We start from the raw sequence: 23,149 nt of genomic DNA, 5'->3' as shown, positions 1-23,149 counted from the left end.
TTACTAACATAAAATGATAAATTCTATAAAATTTGATATAGTGAAACGAAATATTTTGCATGAGTTGTTAATTTAGATGTCCATTGACCAATTTACCTTTTCATTGCTTAACAAAAATATTCCCATGCTTAATGGCTTGCAATCAAAAAAGCCCAAAATCGCATATTTTGCCCTATAAATTAAGGTATAGCTCAAAATTGTGACGTGCTGGAGAAAATCTGAGCCCGGATTCGGATTCAGCGGCCCAAAATCTGTCAAAGACACATAAGTTTGCTCTTGAGACAAAAAAAAAATGTTGCGCCGTGTTAGAACGAACGTTCATAGCTTCCAAGTAATCGCTTACCCCGGATTCGTCATCAATATTTCTATAATTATTGAAATTCATGCATAAAATTGTTTTTTCGAAATATTCATATGTTTAGTAAGGAAATTGCATACATTCAGGCTTCCGATTGAATTGAACTTTAAACTTAAATAATTAAAAATTTAGAAAACTTGCAGAAGTTTTACGTAAATTTATGAATTCAAGTAGAAATCATATTTGTAGCACTAAGAAAGGCATTTTGATTAATTTAACGCCGAAGTTGATTTTTTATTTCACTATAATTATCACAATAAAATTATTTGCAGTCGATGACTTTTGAATAGAATTAGACGCCAAAAACTGTGAACAGTAGACCTGTCCACTTTTTCAAAAATGTTTTCTGATTCTTAAGTTCACCCGCATTTTTTGATTAGCATCCAAAAAGAAGTAACTGGTCAAAATTTCAGCCAAATCCATTGAAATTAAGATGTGCATCATATCAATTTTGTGTTTTTCGACTATTTTTTAACTTAAAAAATCATAACTACACTTACATTTTAAAATGGCATTATATTCTCCAATGTTTTGTGGTTATTTGCCTCTTTCCCAACTAGATGGACATTTCAAAATTATAACAAGCTGTGTTATTTTGTTACAATATTTTTTTATAACAAGGGTTGTTATAAAACATGCACCGTTAGTAGTTAAAATAACAAAAAATCACAAGAAAAGAACAAAAATGTAATAACTTTTGTTATAATCATAACAAAAATATTACAAAACTTGTTCCATGAAATATGATAGAATTTAACAAAATTATAACAAACTAGCTGTACCCGGCAAACTTTGTCTTGCCTACTGCGTTTTTTGACGTTTCAAGTTTCTATCCAAGTCCCCGGTCACGAAATGTATGGAACTCACAATTTTCCATGTTTTTTTTTGTCTCATAAACCTTTCTTGATTGAAATCTAACAGAACAAAACTAAGACGATCAAAATCGGACCTTCCGTTCGCAAGTTATGCGCGGTCCAACGTATGCCACTGCATTTTTATATATATAGATATAGAAGATAGATTGTGTTACAATTCCTTTTACCTTTTAGGGTAAAAACTAATTTTTTACAATCATTTTTTGGGTAAATATTTTGAAGTGTGTTATTCTATTTTTAGAAAAAGTAGGTAACATAATAAATAGTGTCCAGTACGTTATAAAATTTTCGGATCCGAACGGGATTCAAACCAAGACACCTACCATCGGCAGCAATCTGACGCCTCTGCCAATGAGGCCATCACAACACTTGAAGAGGGCGGTGATAGAAGCTTTACTAGTTCTGCGTATTGCCAGTTTCCTCATTAAAATTCTTGTTTGTCAGACGCACACGAGCGAGGTAGATGACGTCACATTGAGCTCGTTGACGTATAATAGACTTGATTTGTCGTTAGTGATTTTGTTTTAATCTATCACAGATATATCATATGCAGATATGATAACAGCCGTAGATATAATTTAGTTATACTCCACTTTCTTTTTTATTTAAAGCAATGAAATGGAATCTATCACATAAGGGGTCATCTATTAGGTTTACCGTCACATTTGGAGGAGGCAGGGAGGGTTGAAAAATTCCAATTTTAGCGTGACGTACTTAACAGATGCTCTCTAAGGTCGAAGCAAATTAGGTAGAATAATCAAACTCCATGTTATAATTATTTAGTTCCACTTTTACTTGTATGCCTTCCAATACTTTTGAGTTGAATTTTACACAAATGACGTAGATTTGTGTAAAATTCAACTCAAAAGTATTGGAAGGCATACAAAACGTTGTTCCATGTAACGGAAACATTGTTTGTCCGGTCGCAAATTGCAGCACATGCAATATCCGTCGTATTATCGACAGGTTCGTTTTCTTCGTCTTGAGGTTTTTATCGGCCAAATTGCCTGAAACATCCCGGTCAACCAGTGAGAGATATTCGATATCGATCGATATCGATTGAATCGATGGCGAATGCTATCGTCAGATAAAGCATTATAAGGACAGATTTGTTAGGATCCCAAAATGGCCACCAGAATGGCCGACTTTGGCACCTACTCACAATTTGGAGAGCACAAATCTTTTCGTAAACAAATCCAGCGCACCTGATCTCCATATTTTAAGCTTATTACAAGTGAGCAAGAACAGAATAATAAAATGCACTGTTGTTTGAAGCTTGCTTCTTGAGATTTGTGCGTCTGAAGTTCTGATGCTCTGTTGGAGCGGGATTTCAAGACGTTTGTCCATAAAGGAAATCCGAATCTGATTGATAAGGATGCTCACGCAGAAATGACACTTATTTAAAACAATAAAATGTATGATTGATTAACAAACTGAGAATATACTTATTCCAAAATTGTATTTCGTTGTTCTTCCTTAGAGTTTATCGATAAAAACAACCCATTATCATCAAGTCAAGTTAGAAACTTCATTTGTTTCTACAAAATGAAGTTCACAATCTTTGTATTACTTTCAAACTGTCCGTCCAATCAAGTGAGTGATTATTTTTGGGTTATACAAATGTGTTGGAGTGTGAAAAATACGAAGATTCAAAATGAAAACTGACATTCTCATTTTTACATTCGTGTTTCGCCACATTCATTGTCAGCTGAATGCCTCTCTTTTTTCATTCAATTCCCTGTCATGAGTATTTTCTTGCTTATCGTAAAATAATCAATTTCTATTAACAAACACAAAATTCGACTTAATGAACAAATGGAACAGATGGTTAGTCTTCCAATTAATTACTATACCCAAGTTTTGGGGGAGTTATGGTCCAGTTTTGTTTCTCAGTGAAAATTGTCAGTGACAGAAAAACGAATGAATAAGTGAAAAAATTAATTTATCAAAATGAATTATATTTTGATCCCTCAATTGAGAATTTTCAAAATTCACGTTGATTTGACTCATTGAAAATTATAATTTTAATCTCTGGTTGTAAATGACATAATGTTATTGATGGAGCAACGAATAACTTATGAAAATAACACACTTTCTTACATGTTAAGAGACTCATGAAGTTAAATTTCGATTTTCTCGGAAACGGTTACTTTCAAAAAGGTTATTACAGTAGACGTTCGGTCAGTGTAAGCAGGTTTAACTGCAATGCTTTTAAACTGCAAGTCCGGTAAGTGCAACAAATTTGCAGTTATCGCACTGCCAAATATCAAAATGGTGCGCCATATTAACCCAAATGAACAGACGGATGAAGTTCACGTTCATTTAACGTCAGTTGATGGTTTGTTGATAGTGTCAGGCGTTCCAGTTATCGGATATTTGTTCGCCAAGTGAAACGTTATCATGTTGCAGTTATCGAACGTCTACTGTATCTTTGACATCCTACCAGAATTTGAAAACGGTATGATAAAAAATTCCAAACCTTTTTTCACGTAGTTTACCCGACTATCTATCGCGTAAGAATACAAAACTAAGGTTAACAGACAAGAAAGAAAAGCTAATGATCTGATGAAGGGGAAGTTTGTCAATGTTTACTTGTTTTGTTTCATACCAGACAAGACTTTACAATTGTGCCACAAAACAAACCCAACATCATCTTGAAAATACTGTGCTGTTGCGTCAACAGGTTTTTTTTAAACGCTACAAAGCACTGCAACAGCACCAAAACGTACTACATGAAAGCAGCTGTTTTGTTGGTGCGGATTATTATTCGATTGGCACATCATCCGAGAACCATTCCGGTTCGGGATTAGAGTGCAATAAAAGAACCCAAAAAAAAAAAAATAGAAAAAAAGAGAGTTGTGAAGTATTTGATTTCCAGCTATATTCCAGCTTACAGTTTGTATTGATAATAATGTTTACATCCGACAAGTCATGGTGTCATCCCAACAGTTTTTTTTTTAAATTACACCTTCCAGTTGTAATGATATCGCATAACGATATAGCTTCAAAGCACTGCTGGTTTGGGAAGAATTTGGCAGATTAATACTAAATGATAACAAGAACTGTTCTGTTGTATTTTTTTTTAACAAATATGACGCTGTCCCCAAATTACGCGTCGCTCAAAGGAGTGGGGAAAGTACAACCGAGCGTTACGGCCCATACAAACATTTTAAAACTTTCATACAAAAAAGCGTAACGGAAGAGGAGGGGGTGGTAAAACATGAGGATTTTAGCGTTGCGTTCTAAATGAATGCTATAAGTTTTGTTTTATGTATTTTGGCTCGAGTGGTCAATATTACAAAAATGAAATAGCGTCAATACAAAAAACCCAAAAAAATTGAAATTATATTGAAACAAAAAATGTAGCAAATACAACTATACATGTGTTACGAAATTTTGTTATAGGCAATTATTTTAATATGCATAATGTAACAAATGCTGTTATATATCTGTTTGAATAAATAATACATGCTTTGTTATAGTTTTGTGTTTAAAATAATAACAAATTTTGTTATGGTTATTCACATACCAGTGGTGTTCAGGCTAGAGAATACCGCGGGCCAAATTTGCAATACGGGATCGACCTGCGGGCCGCATAAAACATCGATGCACAAAAACAACAAAAAAAACAATTCTAAAGCATATTTTTTTAAAATCTGAACTGTTCAATTTAGATTTATAAGCTTGGTTGAGAAAAACGTTTAAGCTTCAAATTGAAATTCAAATAAACAATTTAGAAGTTGTCCCTAGAATTGCCTTGAAGCCACTTCAAGAACTTGTCAAGCAGCTTTTACAAGAATTTCTTTTGAATCGCTCCAAAAAGGTTTGCTGGATTTTCTGCTGAAATTTCTTGTGGAGTTGCTCCAGAAGGTTTTCGAAAAATTTCTTGAAGTTTCTTTTAGTTTTTCTAGAATTCTCTTGGAACACCTCCAAGAACTCCTCTTAAATTTGCCTTTGGAACTGCCCTGAAGTTGCTTCAGGAATTCCTCATTAATCGTTTCCAAGAATTTCTCCTAGAATAACTTCCGGATTTTTCCGAAAATTTACCAGAAGTTGCTTGAAGATTTAAGTAAATTCTGTCTATAAGTCTCTTCTAAAGTTGATGAAATACTTCATCATTAAATTTCTTCAAAAAATAGATTTTTAACAATTGTTTCCGGAAGTTTCTTCAACATTATCTTCTAAAGTTGCTGCATAAGTTGCTTCAAATTTATTGTTAAAATTTTCCTCAGGCGTTCTCGGCATATTTTGTGTCTTGATGCAGTTGGTCCTGGACTCTTGTTTGTAGTTACTCCTGAAAATTATCTTTTTGTTGCTCGAGAAATTTATTCTAAAGTAGTGTATGAAATTTCTGTTAGAGTGGCACCAGAACATTTTTCTAGGAGATGCTCCTATAATTTCCATGCAATATCGCCACAACTTTCTCATTGAGTGTCTTCAGGTTTATTTTCTCCAGGATGATTTGAGTTTCTCCAAATATTTCGTTCAGAGTTGCTTAAAACTTTTCTCAAGTAATGTTTCCTGGAGTTTCTCCAAAAATGTATCCAAAAGTTTCTCCAAAAGAGCACAGGAGACGCTTTATGAATCTCGCCTGAGATTTTTTTCTTCGTTCAGGAGTTTCGCTTGGACAATTCAAATTGGATTCGTAAGTTTTGTTTCGAAAAATGTGTGAGTCTTATAATAGAAATTTAAACAAACAGTAAAAATTAAACAATATTGGCAATCAAGTTGAGATTTGTTGAGAATTTTGTCAAAAACTTTGTGCGTTGTGTTTTTATGTTCTTCGGAAAGACGAAATGTGAAATATTTGCTCAGCGTTGCATTGACTGCGCTTAAAAACTGCAACTAATTTTTAAATGATTCAAGATTACATTTTTAACAAACTTTCATTTGATTCGTAGCACTTAAATAACTATAGGCTGGCTTCGGGACTTGGCTGAAATGCCGAAATATTTCGGAGTTGCGATTTTGAATCTTACCAGAACGGATTGTTCTTTTTGTTTATTTATCATTTAATCTGTGTTCAACACTGTGAAAATTGATCAGCCATTTTTTTGGTTTGATTTCTTAATAAATTTGACGAGTTATTTCAAATAATCGTTCAAAAATTTCGATTCGTCTTAAAGTACTCCGCGGGCCACATCTTAAGGCTTGGAGAGCCGCATGCGGCCCGCGGTCCGCAGGATGAGCACCACTGACATATACGAATCCTAGAAATTGCGAATTTCTTACTTAATGTATTTTCGTAATCGTGCTTTGGAGAAGCATTTAAAAATGGATTCCTTAAAAATGGCATATGTTCTTTTTTAAGAAATGCGCTAAGATGCAGTTAAAATATTTATTGAAAACATCAATTTACCTGTATCGTGAGCTTATATTTACACAAAAATATAAAAAATGTTCTACAATTTTCGAAATTTCAATTTTTTTTGAGGTGTATAGAATTTTAAATTTATGTGTTCAATGTTCGAGATGGGGAAGTCCCATTGATGTGATTATTTTTAGAAAATCAGATCTGCAATTCCTTTTTCACAAATCCTTAAAAAACACCTCCAAAAATATAACTATAAATATTTCGAAAAAAATATTTTTAATATGCCTCGGTCACCTGAATTACAAACGCATCCAACTTCTTATTAAGTATTGCTAGAACATTAAGCGTGATTTATCCATCACTTGGCTCTGGTTAGACATGGGTCGAAACATCACAGCTGCACGGAAAATGATTTGTGAGTAAACATGCTCGAATATTTTCGCAAAAGCATTATCTTGTTTCTGTCTACCTGCCTTTACAGCAGGTCTCCACCCAAACGGTTCCGCTCAGCAGTACCACATTTGACCATAGCTCCATCAAAGCAAAGTGATACTAATTTCCTCTGTGGCAGCTCGCACCTTTAATCCGCCCACATGTTTCCCAGTGGCGGCATGCTTCGCGTCACACCGAAAACCAAGCAGTCTCGATCCCCCTAATTGTACGGTAGTTTTCTCTCCTTCTGCTCCGTTGTGAAAGAAACAGGAAACATCGGAAATCTGTTTGACCGTGAAAATTACTATGTTTACGCGCGCGTGAGACACACATCAAAAAAGGGTGATTCCACCAAACTATTTTGTCCACAGGGGGCGGTGGCGGCGGTCAGGTTTTTGCCCAGATCGGTATGCAAACGAGCAGTGTAAGATGATCGTAACTTGTCATCGCTCGCAGCCGTGGATGGAGACACGTTACAGGCGCTGTTTCCCGGTACCTGCAAACGATCAAACGACGATTGATCCCCTGACGGAATGTTGTGTTTGACAGGTTCAAAAGAGGCTGTGTCAATTTACCTTTGTGTGAATGAAATTAGCCAAATCTTTAGATGAAAAATCTGTACAATGTCGGAATGGCGTGAAAATTCTACAACTTTTTGCAGCCAACGATTTTGCTGGGATGATTTATCACTACCGGTGGAATGTTTCATCAAGAGCGGGGAATGAGCTCGATGGAATGCTTTATTTCATCGTGAGAATCATTCGAGCAGGTGTTTGCTTTTGATTCACTTACCTGTAGCTGGGAATACCGGACTGAGTAGGGTTGTTGACAGACTCATGTATATCATATATGTATTGCTGCTGTGTTTTCAACTATTGAACAAAGCGTTATAAGTCCACTTAAATATTTAACAAGAAATGAGGACCGAAGTTCATTATTTATTATTGCACTCATATGTCAAAGAACACTAAGTTTATCAAATGTACATACAATTAGACTAAAACTTTCAGAATATTTAAGTTTCGTTTTGCACGTGTTTAAAATTTTAAAGTTTAATCGAGATATATTCCAATACGGACGTTATGCTGAAAAAAAAAAAGATATAGTAACAAAACAACACATAGAAATATTAGGGAATGTTTTCTGATGATGAATGTAAAGTGTTTTTTTGTTCTCAAATATAAATCCTTTTTTGCATCACACATTTGATTGCAGTATGCAGTCTTCAAAATCGTTCGTCCAATGCTGTCTTAATTCTCAAGTTCATCGCATACCGGTAAATACTGGCGCGACATGCCATGAGTGAGAGATAAAAATGCTATTCCGTTGACTAAATAAACGTCAACTAAGCCCCCACTCGTTGCTTACTGATAGCGACCCACGCTGTGACAATTCGGCGCCCCTGAACAACTATCACCCCGACTTAAGGCAGCAATAAGTGATTACACATGAACAGCTGTTTGGTTACCTGGCAATTAGGTTTATAAATTTTGAAAAAATTAGAATTTAATAGAAAGAGCACTTTTTTTTGACACTTGATTTTTTTCCGAATTTTAGGAACTTTATTTTGATACCTAAAATCAATTTCAAAGATTTTTATATCACCTTTTGACAGTTGGGCAACAGCTTGACATTATAAGCCCCCTAGAGCCGCCTAGAAAAGAGTGCGCAAACCCGAGCAGAAGAAAATATCAACAACATAATAAAATATGTTATTTTGACTTAATAACTGTATAATAGAACCAGTAATTTTTATGTTATTAGCATAACATATTATGTTATAAACTTATCTGTCATAAGCGGCAAAATAACAAATATCATAACAAAAAAATGTTCCTGGAAGACTATTTCAATAACATGTTTTGTTAGACCAATCACAACTTAATAACAGGTAATTTGTGAACTTGTTATTGTTGTGTTATTGTTCATCACATATTTGTACATTCTCTACAGTAGAATAATAACTAAACTTGTTCTACAACAAAAAATATTATTCAAATGTTATCTTGTGAATATATCCCAATAACTTGAACATAACAAAATAAGATTGCCCAACAAAACATGTTATTAAAAAGATATACTTTGATAAGTTAACAATGACAATCTATGATATAAAAACAGGCTATGATTCTGTTGTTATCAATTTGCTATTCTCCTCTGCTCGGGAATAGAATCACAAGGGTAATTGTGATTATTATTCATATACCGTGATTCAACCGGTTATGAATGTAACACTCTCAGTCAGTAAGCCCTATCCGAGGTGACGAACATTAACCGGTCCAGTTGTGTTGATAGATCGCCTGCCTTCCGTGCCGCTAAGCGTCGTCGTTCTTAACACTCCACTTCATTGATTGAGTACAATTTGCTATGCCCAAGGGTGACGTCATTTTATATCGTTACTCTACACTTGACCGCTGTTGATTATACGAGAGGGTTAATGCAATTTGTTTACATTGCGGCGTAAATCTGTCATCATTAGTATTAGAAACTCTGGTGTCCAAGTTTCACAAAACTTGGACATTTTTTTTTGTATACACAGGTGAGTTACTGAAGCAGAAGCTTAACACGCATGCACACCCTACCAAGGTTCGATATCAGCTTGAATCATGGTCAAACGCAGGCGTCTTCCTGCATGCATACCGGGCCGGCATGGTTCGTTATCTGAATTAAGACGCGCGGGTTGAAACCGCAAGTAAGTGCAAAAATAGAAATGGAACGACTTTTTGATAAGGTTTTATCTATAGTTTCTTTTCGCTGGCTGTTCTGTCCAAAGGTATGTGTGTATGTGATACGGCATGGATTCTGAATGGTGATGCTCGTAAAAGTTGCTTATCTCTGCAGTACCTCAGAAAGTATATAAGTTCGAAATGTTGAGCGCATGTGTTGGTGGTGATACTACAACACGAAAGTATCGGAAACAGATTTCAAGACTTGAACGAAAAAAAAAACTTGATTCAAGACTTAGAATAAACTGATGGCACAAATTTCACAAATAGAGAAGAACGTGCCTTGGACTCGCCTACTGATTGAATATTACTACTTTCAGCCCTAAGCACCCATGATGGTGCAGAGGGCCAAATTGAAAAATCTCCATCCTAGGCTATTGCCCTTCATCGCCTTAACCTGTGGCCAGGTCAAATTTCAGTCGACTTGCTTGATTTCGTTGTTGAGGGTGCACCGCCATGAGCCTCTGGGTCTGCCTTTGCTGCGATGTCCTGCTGGATTCTAATCCAACGCTTGCTTACAGATTTCGTTTCCGCCTCTGCGTAGCGTGTGACCGACTCACCTCCACTTTCCCTCCCGAATTTCTGTCCCTGTCAGCTTTTGATGACATCGACGATGGAGATCCAATTAAGAGGCCACCATGTACGAATTATATACCGCAGGCATTTATTGATGAAGACCTGCAGCCGTTGAGTGTTTCCCACTGATACACACCAGGTTTCACTGGCGTATAGCAGCACAGAATTCACGTTCCAAATGGATATTCGGATTTTGGTACGTCGACTAATCTGGTTGTTTTTCCATGCAGCTTGCTTGAGCTTGAGCATGATTTACCGCCCGTAGATGCTACTCCAGTATCGCCAGACCAGCTACACTCACACAAGGAACCAATGAGATTATCTGCCGGGGACTAGCAGGCATCTTCAGTGTGTGTGATCGTTGGTGATCATCTATTTTTTAGGCGACAATGGCGCCTGCCACCTCAGGTTGCAGGTCAATGTGGGGAAGGGGAAGGCAGTGATAATTGCAATCACACCGAATATACCTCGGCGTCTGCACAAATTCATGCGGATGTCGGAGTGTTGGTGGTTGGCAGAGGGTTCCCACATTGGTGTGTGGATGCCAGGGTCAGGTAATAGAATTGTGTGTTGAAGATGTGCGGCACAGTTTGCTTAATTGCATAACTTGTAGGTGTTATCTCATAGATTGACACTGTGCTGTGAATGTTTTCGAAGTAAGGGAAACGCCTTTTCAACCCGTTTCAGTTCTAGCGATAACTATGCACATGTGAATATACATGAGTTGTTTATGTAGAGAGGGGGAAGAAAGTATTTAGAAAGATTCAAAGTAGGAGGAAAGGGACGGGCCAGGGATTGAACCCAGGACCTTCTGCATATGAATCAGAAGCGGTAGCCACTAGACCACCAAGCCCGTCTAACGACTGCAGATATCAAGGAATAAACACTAGAACAGTCTGGACGACCCTAAACGTCCAAAGGTATAAAGTAACATTTGTCAGACTGTAAGTAGGTCCAGTAATCATAGATGTTTATGCTACGTTACTCTGTATGGAGGATGTGACTACTGCTGAATGTGATCAGAAGTTCTTTCCATCAGAATAGTTGGTCAGTTCACAGCGAAAACATCTACTGTAACTGCTGTGAATTCAGGACGGTTTGGATGACCCTGAATGCCCCTGAAGTATATGATAATACCTATGAGTCTTCAATTTGGTGTGATTAACTTAATACTATGATTTAGTAGTTTAAAAAACGATACTCGAATAAAAAAAATCCAAAACCACTCTAATTTCGTGGAGAGTTAAACAATAAAGCCAAAATTTGTCTCTATTAAAGCTATCTAGTTGAAGAACAAGCAGTCAAAATTTGAGAATTGGTGGTGCAGTTTATAAAAAAGTTATAGTTAGTTAAGTATTTCCTGAATAGCGATTCCAAGCAACAGCATCAAAATTAAGGAAATTTTTTAATTCATGATTTTCTATTGAACTGAAACTTTGCACAGTTTTTCAGTTCTATCTAAATCGCCATTTTCCGATATCAAATTATTATTTTGAATCACGACTAACTTTTCAAAAGGGTGTATGTGAAAATGGTTCAAAAATATTCAAAAATCTGCACAGCCAAAACTGTTCGTTCGATTGCTATGAATTTTTCAGCAAAGTTAGATAACTAAATGGTGATTCCTAAGAAAATATACACTGTGAAAAAACATCTTTTTTAACATTAAAAAATATCATTTTTGTCACAAAGACTCAAATATCTCAAAACCCTATCTTTTTACCAACGTAATTTATTTAGGGAAAACGGTCCATTGTATTAGCAATCTATTATAAAAATTTGGTGATGGTAAACTCATAAATAAAAAAGTTATAACATTTCAAACATATCACAATTTTCACATTTGGTAATTTTTTTTTTCTGTGTAAATTATTTCGATCAGAAATCGCAGTTTGATGCTGATTTTATTGTTCAGCAAAGTTAGATAACTTAATGGTGATTCCTAAGAAAATATACACTGTGAAAAAAAAACTTTTTTTAACATTAAAAAATATTATTTTTGTCACAAAAACTCAAATATCTCAAAACCCTATCTTTTTACCAACGTAATTTATTTAGGGAAAACGGTCCATTGTATTAGCAATCTACCATAAAAATTTGGTGATGATAAACTACTAAACAAAAAAGTTATAACATTTCAAACATTTCACAATTTTCACAATTAGTAATATTTTTTTAGTGTGGATTATTTCGGCCGGAAATCGCAGTTTGATGCTGATTTGTGAATGGCCTTACGTGAGTAAAACAAGATGTTTTTATTATGTATTATGTATATTATATGTACAGTAATGTTCCGATTTTATCACGCCCTCCGCGCATTAGTCGTTTATTCATTAATTTGCTGTTACATTTGAGGACAAGTGTTTTCCCTCTTCTTCAAGATGAATGTTGAAAGCGTGTTTTGCAACGTTAAAATATTGAAATGGGTATAGATGTTGAAGTATATTTCAAAGCATTTTTGAAAAGGGGCGTGATTAAATTGTTTAACCTTTTGAAGCCGGAGGGGTCATATATGACCCCGGCGATGAAACCGAGTATAACAACCATGTTCCAGACCAGCGAGGTTGCGACAGCAGCGGCGAAACAATTCGGCTTCAAAGGGTTAAACAGATGTCCCTGATGGTACGGTGGCATGACTCTCTGCCCTTCTGCCAATTTCTCAGTTGTTGTCGTTTTCGAACTTCCTGCGCCCTGCTTTACCGATGATATACAGATGGCTCGTTTGTCAAAGTCTAGACGGCAGGACGTTCAAATGCGTAAATTTGTATTCAATTTGGGCATAACCAGTCTCTTTCAGTTTATCTATGGTGCTTTCGGTGAGATTTCGTAACTCTTTTGAACATTTTTTTTTTCATCAAATGGTCTACAAGAGAGCGTTGAGTTGAAGACCTTTGAGAAAGCGACTGTTCATGTTGTACGTTAGATTATAATAAACAAAATCACTTATAAGTTTTAACTGACTAGTTTGGTGTTGTTTGCTTGGCCGAAGAAAAAAATTACAATAAAGTTTTAAATATCCATAGCGGTAGTATTTTTTTTGCTTTTGCGTGTGCATTGTCATGGTATGTATACAGACAAACAAACGTAACACTGACGAAATTTTCATTGACCACGCCTTTAACGATCATTTTGAATCATGGTCGTGGCTTTCATAACCAGAAGAGTACCCATCGTTTTTCTTTGCGTTTGACGTTTTACACTAGCGCCTTCTGATGACGATATTGCACAACGCAGTGTTTCATGAAACATTTCCACCAGGTGGTGGTAGTGTGAACTGGGCGATGGATTTTCACGAAAATTGTTCTAGGCGTTTCGTCTGTTTGTCTGTGGTATGTACCTCTCATGTATTTGTTGTTGTTGAAGTTACTCGCATTCTTCCGATCATAAAGTCTGTTCTCTAAGAGGCAATTTTTTTTGCAGATCAACTAGACGTATACGCGTATATATAAAACTTTTATTATGCAGCTTTCGTCTTAAAAATAAGTTTAATTCCATTTTTCAACACTATCAAGGGATTTTTTCACCAGTCATGTACAATAAAAAGTATGACACTCTCAATATTTTTGATCACAACACTGGATCGCGTCTAAGTTTCAAATAAATACTATAGTAATTATGAATAATCAAACAAAAATATCATGAAAACAACTTGTTTAATTCAGGCGGTAGCCTTTACAATAAAATCAGCATCAAAATATAATTCTCGAAATAATTTACACAGAAAAAATTTTTTTTTTGTTACTAAATGTAAAAATTGTGAAATGTTTGAAATGTCATAACTTTTTTGTTTATCAGTTTACCATCACCAAAATTTTATGGTAGATAGCTGATTAAATGGGCCATTTTCCCACGCAAAAACGGCTACGCTCAAAAATGTGTTCGGCCTGCACATTTTTAGTAAACATCCATGCCGCACATGACTGTGTTCGAAACACACATTTTTTTAAAATTGCTCGTACGCTCATATGAGCATGTATTTTGCAATAATTTCGACATGGCAACCTCACTGGGTTTATAAACCACCTTCAAATACCGAAAAATATTGATATTTTGCAAAAATGTGAGCGTGCGAGCAATTTAAAAAAATGTGTGTTTCCAACACAGTCCTTGTGCGGCATGGGCGCTACTCAAAAATGAGAGCTTTTATTTTAGAGAGCCCTAAAAAATTGACGTTGGTAAAAAGATAGGGTTTTGAGATATTTGAGTTTTTGTGACAAAGATCGTATTTTTTTTAAAGTAAAAAATGAAATTTTTTACAGTGTATATTTTCTAAGGAATCATCATTTAGTTATCTAACTTTGCCGAAAAATTCATAACAATCGAACAATCCGTTTTTGCTGTACAGCTTTTAGAATATTTTTGAACTATTTTCGCATACACCCTTTTGAAAAGTTAGTCGTGAGTGAATATGAAGGTTTGATATCGAAAAATGGCGATTTAGATGAAATTGAAAAACTGTGCAAAGTTTCAGATATTTTTGAAATGGTCGCTCAGGATCGACTGACATGACTCCGTGGAATTCCTCAATAGTAGCTCTATATTTCTTCTTTTCAATAACATTTCGTTTTTACGCTTTCGAGTAATAACAGTTTATTGTGCCAGCAATTTGTAGAAATCGAAGGGTCCGCAGAAATGGTTGTGGGTCTAACAAGCGGAGAGTCCACAAAAATTAGCTACAAAGTACGTTTTGTTTACTTTACTAATCAGGACTTGTATAAAGACAAGTTGAAAAACAGGGTGTCGACTACCTGGAAAAACCTGGAAAGTCAGGGAATTTATTTTTGGACCTGGAAAATCAGGGAAAGTCAGGGAATTTTTTTGATGGTCAGGGAATTTTTTTAATGATTATCATAAAAGGATGTTTTTGAGTTATACATATTCCTACAGTTAAGGAATTTCAAAAACTAGTTAAATTGTTTCTTTAAGGCAAAACTGGAAGGTATTTCTCATATTTTTGGTTTTTGATTTTTTATGAAATAACGAAGCAATATTTTCAAAATCGATTTTCGTGCACATGTAGCGTATGGATCAAGGTATTTTCTGATTTTTTTTTTTGTGGTGGAAAATGTTTTCCATTTTTGCAGAAAACATTTTTTTGTGTTATTTTGCTAAAAAATTGTTTGTGCAAAAACGAAAAACATTTTCCACCAGGAATAAATTCAGGAGATTCCTTGATCCATACTCTACATGTGCATGAAAACCGATTTTGAAAATATTTTATAAAAAATCAAAATCCACAAAGTGAGGGAATGGATCCAGTTTCGCCTTAAATTGTTGCATCCATGATTCTGATTTACGATCAAATCAATGTATGAACTTCATCCTGATTTTTGTAATATTCAGTTAACATAATGCTGTTCCGAATTTTATCATGAAGACTTACATACATTTATTTGTTCAACATCATTAAGACAAGACATAATCAACAATAGTACGCCACAATACTCGGTTTATGGCTGCCGCTCTCCATCCTCGGTCGCGCCCAATGCTCGCCAAGTCACGCTCCACCTGGTCCGCCCATCGTGCTCTCTGCGCTCCACGCCTTCTGGTGCCAACCGGATCCGTTGCAAACACCAGCTTTGCAGGGTTGTTGTCTGGCATTCTTGCAACATGCCCTGCCCAACGTATCCTTCCGGCTTTGGCCACCTTCTGGATGCTGGGTTCGCCGTAAAGTGCAGCGAGCTCGTGGTTCATTCTTCTCCGCCATACACCGTTCTCCTGCACACCGCCGAAGATCGTTCTTAGCACGCGTCGCTCGAAAACTCCGAGTGCTTGTAGGTCCTCCTCGAGCATGGTCCATGTCTCGTGCCCGTAGAGGATTACCGGTCTTATTAACGTTTTGTACATGGTGCATTTGGTGCGTGGGTGAATCTTTTTCGACCGCAGTTTCTTCTGGAGCCCGTAAGAGGCCCGACTTCCGCTGATGATGCGCCTCCGAATTTCACGGCTCACGTTGTTGTCAGCCGTCAGTAAGGATCCGAGGTAGACGAATTCCTCCAACACCTCGAAAGTATCCCCGTCTATCGTAACATTACTACCCAGACGGATCCGGTCGTTTTCGGTTCCGCCTACCAGCATGTACTTTGTTTTTGAGGCAATCACCACCAGTCCGACCTTTGCTGCTTCGCGTTTCAGGCGGGTGTACAGTTCTGCCACCGTTCCAAATGTTCTAGCGATAATGTCCATGTCGTCCGCAAAGCACACAAATTGGCCGGATTTTGTGAAAATCGTTCCCCGGCTGTTGAGCCCGGCTCGTCGCATCACACCTTCCAGCGCGATGTTGAAGAGTAGACATGAGAGTCCGTCACCTTGTCGCAGTCCCCGGCGAGATACGAATGAACTCTCCATGATTCTCCATAGCTCTGCGCGGTCGATACTATCGTATGCCGCTTTGAAGTCGATGAACAGGTGGTGCGTTTGGACCTGGTATTCACGGCATTTCTGGATGATTTGCCGTACGGTAAAGATCTGGTCCGTTGTCGACCGGCCGTCGATGAAGCCGGCTTGATAACTTCCCACGAACTCATTTGTTTTAGGTGACAGACGACGAAAGATGATCTGGGATAGCACTTTGTAGGCAGCATTCAAAATAGTGATCGCCCTGAAGTTCTCACATTCCAAATGGTCGCCTTTCTTGTGAATGGGGCAGATTACCCCTTTCTTCCACTCCTCCGGTAACTGTTCGGTTTCCCAGATCCTGACTATCAGCCGATGCAGACAGAGGGCCAACTTTTCTGGGCCCATCTTGATGAGTTCAGCTGCGATACCATCCTTACCAGCTGCTTTGTTGGTTTTGAGCTGGTGAATGGCATCCTTAACTTCCCTCAGCGTGGGAGTTGGTTCATTTCCGTCCTCCGCTGCACTGGCGTCGTCGTTCCTTCCGTTGCCGTGGGCTCCCGTGCCTACGTTCTCCACGCCGTTCAGGTGCTGATCGAAGTGCTGCTTCCACCTTTCGATTACCTCACTTCCGTCCGTCAAGAGGCCTCCGTCTTTATCCTTGCATATTTCGGCTCGCGGCACGAAGCCGTTTCGGGATGCGTTGAGCTTCTGATAGAACTTCCGTGTTTCTTGGGAACGGCACAGCAGTTCCATTTCTTCACACTCCGCTTCTTCCAGGCGGCGCTTTTTCTCACGAAAGAGGAGGGTCTGCTGTTTCCGCTTCTGTTTGTAACGTTCCACGTTCTGTCGAGTCCCTTGCTGCAGCATTACCGCCCTCGCTGCGTTCTTCTCCTCCAATACCGTTCTGCACTCTTCGTCGAACCATTCGTTCCGTCGATTCCGTTCCACGTACCCGATGGTGCTCTCGGCTGCGTCGTTGATGGCTGCTTTCACTGTACTCCAGCAGTCCTCTAGAGGGGCCTCATCGAGCTCGCCCTCGTCTGGCAACGCGGCTTCGAGATTCTGCGCGTATGCTGAGGCGACATCCGGTTGCTTCAGTCGCTCTAGGCTGTACCGTGGCGGTCGCCGGTACCGTACATTGTTGATGACGGAGAGTTTTGGGCGCAGTTTGACCATCACCAGATAGTGGTCGGAGTCGATGTTGGCGCCACGATAGGTCCTGACGTCGATAATGTCGGAGAAGTGCCGTCCGTCAATCAGAACGTGGTCGATTTGCGATTCCGTCTGCTGTGGTGATCTCCAGGTGTAACGATAAGGGAGGCTGTGTTGGAAAAAGGTGCTACGTATGACCATATTTTTGGAGGCGGAGAAATCAATGAGTCGTAGGCCGTTTTCGTTCGATTGTTGGTGGGCGCTGAACTTACCAATCGTCGGTCTGAATTCCTCCTCCTGGCCTACCTGAGCGTTCAAATCTCCTATGATGATCTTGACGTCGTGGCTTGGGCAGCGATCGTACTCGCGTTCGAGCTGCGCGTAAAATGCGTCCTTGTCATCATCAGTACTTCCGGAGTGTGGGCTGTGCACGTTTATTATGCTGAAGTTGAAGAATCGGCCTTTGATCCTCAACCTGCACATTCTTTCGTCGATCGGCCACCAACCGATCACGCGCCTCTGCATATCACCCATCACGATGAAAGCTGTTCCCAGCTCGCGTGTGTTGTCGCAGCCCTTGTAGATGGTACGATTACCTCTAAACGTTCGCATCATGGATCCTGTCCAACATACCTCCAGCAGCGCTACGATGCCGAGCCAGCGGTCCTTCAGTAGATCGGCGAGTATGCGGGTGCTCCTAATGAAGTTGAGAGATCGGCAGTTCCACGTACCGAGTTTCCAATCGCAAGTCCTTTTTGTTCGCTGGGGTCGTTGCCGTTGGTCTCGGTTCGTATTATTATGTTGCTGATTTGCCGTTACAATGGTTTTTTACGGCTGGCTCGTAGGGCCTGACACCAACCCCCTACTTTCCGGAGGACCATAGTGAAGACTTATTTCATGTAAAAATTACAGGTCCGGTTGAAAAATGCAAGCAATTTCTTCGATCCTTGGTGTATTGGTATATTAATGGCCTTGTGGAAAACTATGGTTCAGGTTCTTGATGGTTTTATGTGAAGTCTAAAGGAATATTTTACAAGATGTGGGTTCTGAAAAAAAAAACAGAATCTTACCGTTCTGCAAGAAATCCTTCAAAGATCTAAGTCTACCGTAAAGGAACCATCAAGAATTTCGATGAGAATATGGAAAGAATCATGTAACGAGTTTACCTAAGATCTCAAAAAAAATGCAAATTTATTGAAATTCAAGAAGATAAAAGCACAAAACAAAAAGACATTCTCTTTAATACTGGTTGATCCATTCCTGAAAAGCATTTGAAAAGTTTCAGCTATTTTAAAATGATAACTAGATATGTAACGAAGACGGGATTATCAATCTTCTAAAAGTCCTTCGAGTGAAATTCATGTTGCAATTGGGTTGTTTAGTGAACAAAATATTGCTATTTTCTATATCCTAATAGAAAGAGCTCGTTTTTCTGAGTATAACGTGATTTTATTGCGTTACAATACCTTTGTTTTGATGGTTAACCTTCCAGCGCGCGCGCCATCAAACAACCGAAACTGCACCGCGCTCGCGCTGTATACGAAAAGCGAGGTTTTTTGGTAGTGTTGTACTTTTCACAACAGCGCGCGCGCTGAAGGGTTAAATAAACAAAACAGTTTTTATTTTTGTGGATAGAATGACAGTTCAAACGATAAAATGACAGTTCGTCCCGAACAAAAAAAAATCCCCATACAAAATTTAAATGCATTTTAAAAATAGTTCCCGGGCACCAAACATGATGAAATTTTGGATTTCGACTAATTTTTGGACGGAGATTCCGATTATGGAATAATCTGGATACCCCTAAAGAACCCAATTCCTAGTCATTGAAGAATTTCGAAACATAACCTGCTAGACATCCTGTAATCTTATTTTAGGATTCAACAGATTTTCCATCAATGCTTAGAGACATAAGAAAGTTTAACAAGAAAATCCGTACGACTTTTCGAAAGCGCCTGATGGAGATTTTTGGTATTTTTGGGACATAATGTCTACAGAATAATTGTGACGAATTTTCGATAAAAAAAATCTAAATGAATTCTAAATAAGTGAGTTTGTCAGCATTGTGGCAGACCTCTTAGAGAATATTCCATGAAAAGTTACACGATTCATGAAAGTCTTTTTTAAAAATTAGGAAAGTTTATAAACTGCATTTAGATATTGCCAATACATATACTGTACTTATTCACATTAGTATCAGAAATAATTTTGCTGAAGTGTTAGATGAAACTCGTGCTGATGGATTTATGTAGAGTACTCGGCGGATTTTATTTTTAAGATTTTTTTTTTATTATGAAATTTAAATATACATACATGCAAAATTTGCGGCAAAATTGCAGCCATCTGGAGAAGCTCATGGAGTAGTTCTAGCTAGAGGTTCCATTTCCCGACCATTTTGGTTGTCCCGGGATTCGGGATAAAATTTGTTGCTTGTCCCGGGAAATCCCGGGATCCCGGGAAATTATTCAATCTGCTTAAAAACACATTTTTGTGATCAGAAATATGTTATATGTATTCATCATATCAAATAAATAAATGGTTCACATCAAGTAACTGGTCTTATCAATTTGAATTCGTTCTCTGAAAATACGACTTCAAGAAGCAAATGTTTTTGATGATTTCATCGAACAGTGAGGGTCGCTTTTTAGAACGGATATACCCGGAGTTCGATTTTAAGATTCGGGGTCAACTTACCATGTAGCTCAAGAAGTGACAACTCTTTCGCAATTACTTTCGAAAATTCAATCATTTCCGAATCAGTCTAAGACGGGTTGCCATATTACTTTATAGCCGATTCCAGTTCTTCGCGCATGCTCGATGGTGTTATGCATACAAGACAAACCAGCATTCAACTCGGCAGCATCATTATCGGTTTGTCTTTGGCAGTCTCGCAACAATCGAACTCCCAGTTTCTTGATGAACTTAATCATTTGCGTTTTCGGTGCGCTTTCCAGTTCTGCTGGCACTTGCGTTGATGACGGAAGACCTTGAAGGAACTTCAGAGCTGTTATTATTTCCTTTTGGCGCCGATTGTTGATTCTTTTCATGATTGCATGGAAGAGGTCGTTTCCAACATTGGAGTTACTTTTTGTAAGCTTCGAATACAAGAAACTCAAGCTGCCTTCCGTAGACAATAATATAGCATCTCGTCTTCGCAATGCTTCCGAAGCGAGTCTGATTGGCTGAAGAGCTTCCTGATGATTTTTTGCAGCTTCAAAATCATTGTCCATGTCCAACATAAGTCTAGAAAGGCCTATTTCGAAAAAAATTCTCTTTGATGCTATCAAAACCGTAAATGAAGTGCTCCAGCATTGTTTCAGTCGAGTTTCAACGAGTTTTGATGTCCACACACAGTTGAAATGGTTTATGTAACATTTTCGTGATTTTTTGTTGAAGGCGATTTTTGAAAAAAAAATCACGGCTCTTCGAATACGTTTCAGAGATTCTCCAAATTCAAATCAAAGCGAAAAATATGTGTAAGAAATGTGCGTCCCGGGAATCCCGGGATTTTCGGGACGGTGAAAAATGTTATCCCGGGATTCAGGAAATCCCGAATTTTTCAAGATCCCGGGATTTTTTGTCCCGGGATATCCCGGGTTGGAACCTCTAGTTCTAGCTAATAAAAGATAATCAAGATGTCATCCTAATGATGTTCTGAGGGTATGTCTTTCGAATATCCTAGTTGTAATTTTGGCGTTTTTAAAAGAATTGTTTGTTGGTCTTCTAGAAGGATTTTCATCTTAATTAGGGAGTTTTTGGTGGACGTGCCAAAAGTTATTTCCAACACAGTGCACAGTGGGAAAAAGTAGGTATAAAACGTGAATAAATTCAATATCTTTGCTCGGAGTGGATGGAATTGAATGAATTTTTGACACACACTGCAAAAATCTCTATAGTTTCGGATAAGGAGGGTGTCATCCGCCGCACGATGCTGGAAATCAGTGTATTGAGCTCGTTTTACCCCGCTCTCTCTCTCACACACCTTTTAGAGAAAATCCTCATCTATTCCCGACTGGGGTGCAAAATAAATGGCTTATTTAACTCGTGTTTGTGTAGAAACTTCCATAGTATCGGAAATTTGACATAAGATTGGTCCTTCTCTTGTCGATTGCGTTCCATTCCGGGCGAAGATGCATGTGAAAATTTAAAGAAATAGGGGATAACGGGGTTATTCGATTACACAGCGTAACAAAAATTACCTTTTGGTTTGTCTCAAGAGCAAACTTATGTGTCTCTGACAGATTTTGGGCCGCTGAATCCGAATCCGGGCTCAGATTTGCTCCAACACGTCACAATTTTGAGCTATACCTCAATTTATAGGGCAAAATATGCGATTTTGGGCTTTTTTGACTGCAAGCTATTAAGCATGGAAATCAAAGGATAAATTGGTCAATTAACATCTAAATTAACGACTCATGCAAAATATTTTGTTAAACCAAATCGAATTTGATAGTTTTAAGCGATTTATGTTAGGTACGATATTTCCCATACAAGTCACCCACCAAAAGTTGCATGCAAGTTTTCATACTAACATAAAATGCTTAAATCTATCAAATTTGATTAGGTAAAACGAAATATTTTGCATGAGTCGTTAATTTAGATGTTAATTGACCAATTAACCTTTTGATTGCTTAAAAAATATTTCCATGCTTAATAACTTGCAGTCAAAAAAGCCCAAAATCGCATATTTTGCCCTATAAATTGAGGTATAGCTCAAAATTGTGACGTGTTGGAGCAAATCTGAACCTGGATTCGACTGGATTCGGATTCAGCGGCCCAAAATCCTTCGGAGACACATAAGTTTGCTCTTGAGACAAAAAAATGTTGCGCTGTGTAATATTCCAATTTTTAATGCCGTGCGGTGAGCCAAACCAGCTCCATTTGATACTACGGAATTTTTAACACAAACACGAAATAAATAATTTATTTTGCACTCCAGGATTTTTTTCCAAAAAGGTGAAAATGAGAGAGAGTGGGTTAAAACGGGCCCGATACACTGATTTCCATTTCACGCCGGCGACCACGCCTTTAATGTAGAGATTTTCGCAGTTTGTGTCAAAATTTCATTTGAATCCATCCACTCCGAGCAGAGATATTGAATTTATTCGCGTTTTATACCTATTTTTTTCCATTGTGATAGAAGATTCTGAAGAATTCTGAAGAATCTATTGGAAGAAATCTGGTTCTGTTTACTTGTTTTTATTTTCTTTCTATGTTTTCACTCCTAGAAAAACCAGGAAAATTCAGAGAATTTTATTTTATCTCATGAGCAGACACTCTTAAGACTCTGATTTACTCTCTCTCTCTCTCTCTCTCTCTCTCTCTCTCTCTCTCTCTCTCTCTCTCTCTCTCTCTCTCTCTCTCTCTCTCTCTCTCT

The 23,149-nt window shown here is 37.9% G+C and overlaps 1 protein-coding gene and 1 long non-coding RNA gene across 3 annotated transcripts in view; one reads left to right on the top strand and one right to left on the bottom strand.

Moving 5' to 3' along the window:
* The window catches only part of LOC109422497 (four and a half LIM domains protein 2), an 866,140-nt gene that overhangs the window by 206,700 nt on the left and 636,291 nt on the right, over window positions 1–23,149 (top strand). The window lies entirely within an intron of this gene.
* LOC134288202 (uncharacterized) overlaps window positions 8,184–23,149 on the bottom strand; it is a 357,534-nt gene continuing 342,568 nt past the window's right edge. Inside the window, exon 2 of the long non-coding RNA XR_009997812.1 lies at window positions 8,184–8,633. This is a non-coding gene — a long non-coding RNA (uncharacterized LOC134288202). The remainder of the gene's footprint in view (window positions 8,634–23,149) is intronic.

The sequence above is a fragment of the Aedes albopictus genome, chromosome 2 (genome assembly GCF_035046485.1).
Source record: "Aedes albopictus strain Foshan chromosome 2, AalbF5, whole genome shotgun sequence".
NCBI lineage: Eukaryota > Metazoa > Arthropoda > Insecta > Diptera > Culicidae > Aedes > Aedes albopictus.
This window is presented reverse-complemented; position numbering and strand designations above follow the sequence as displayed.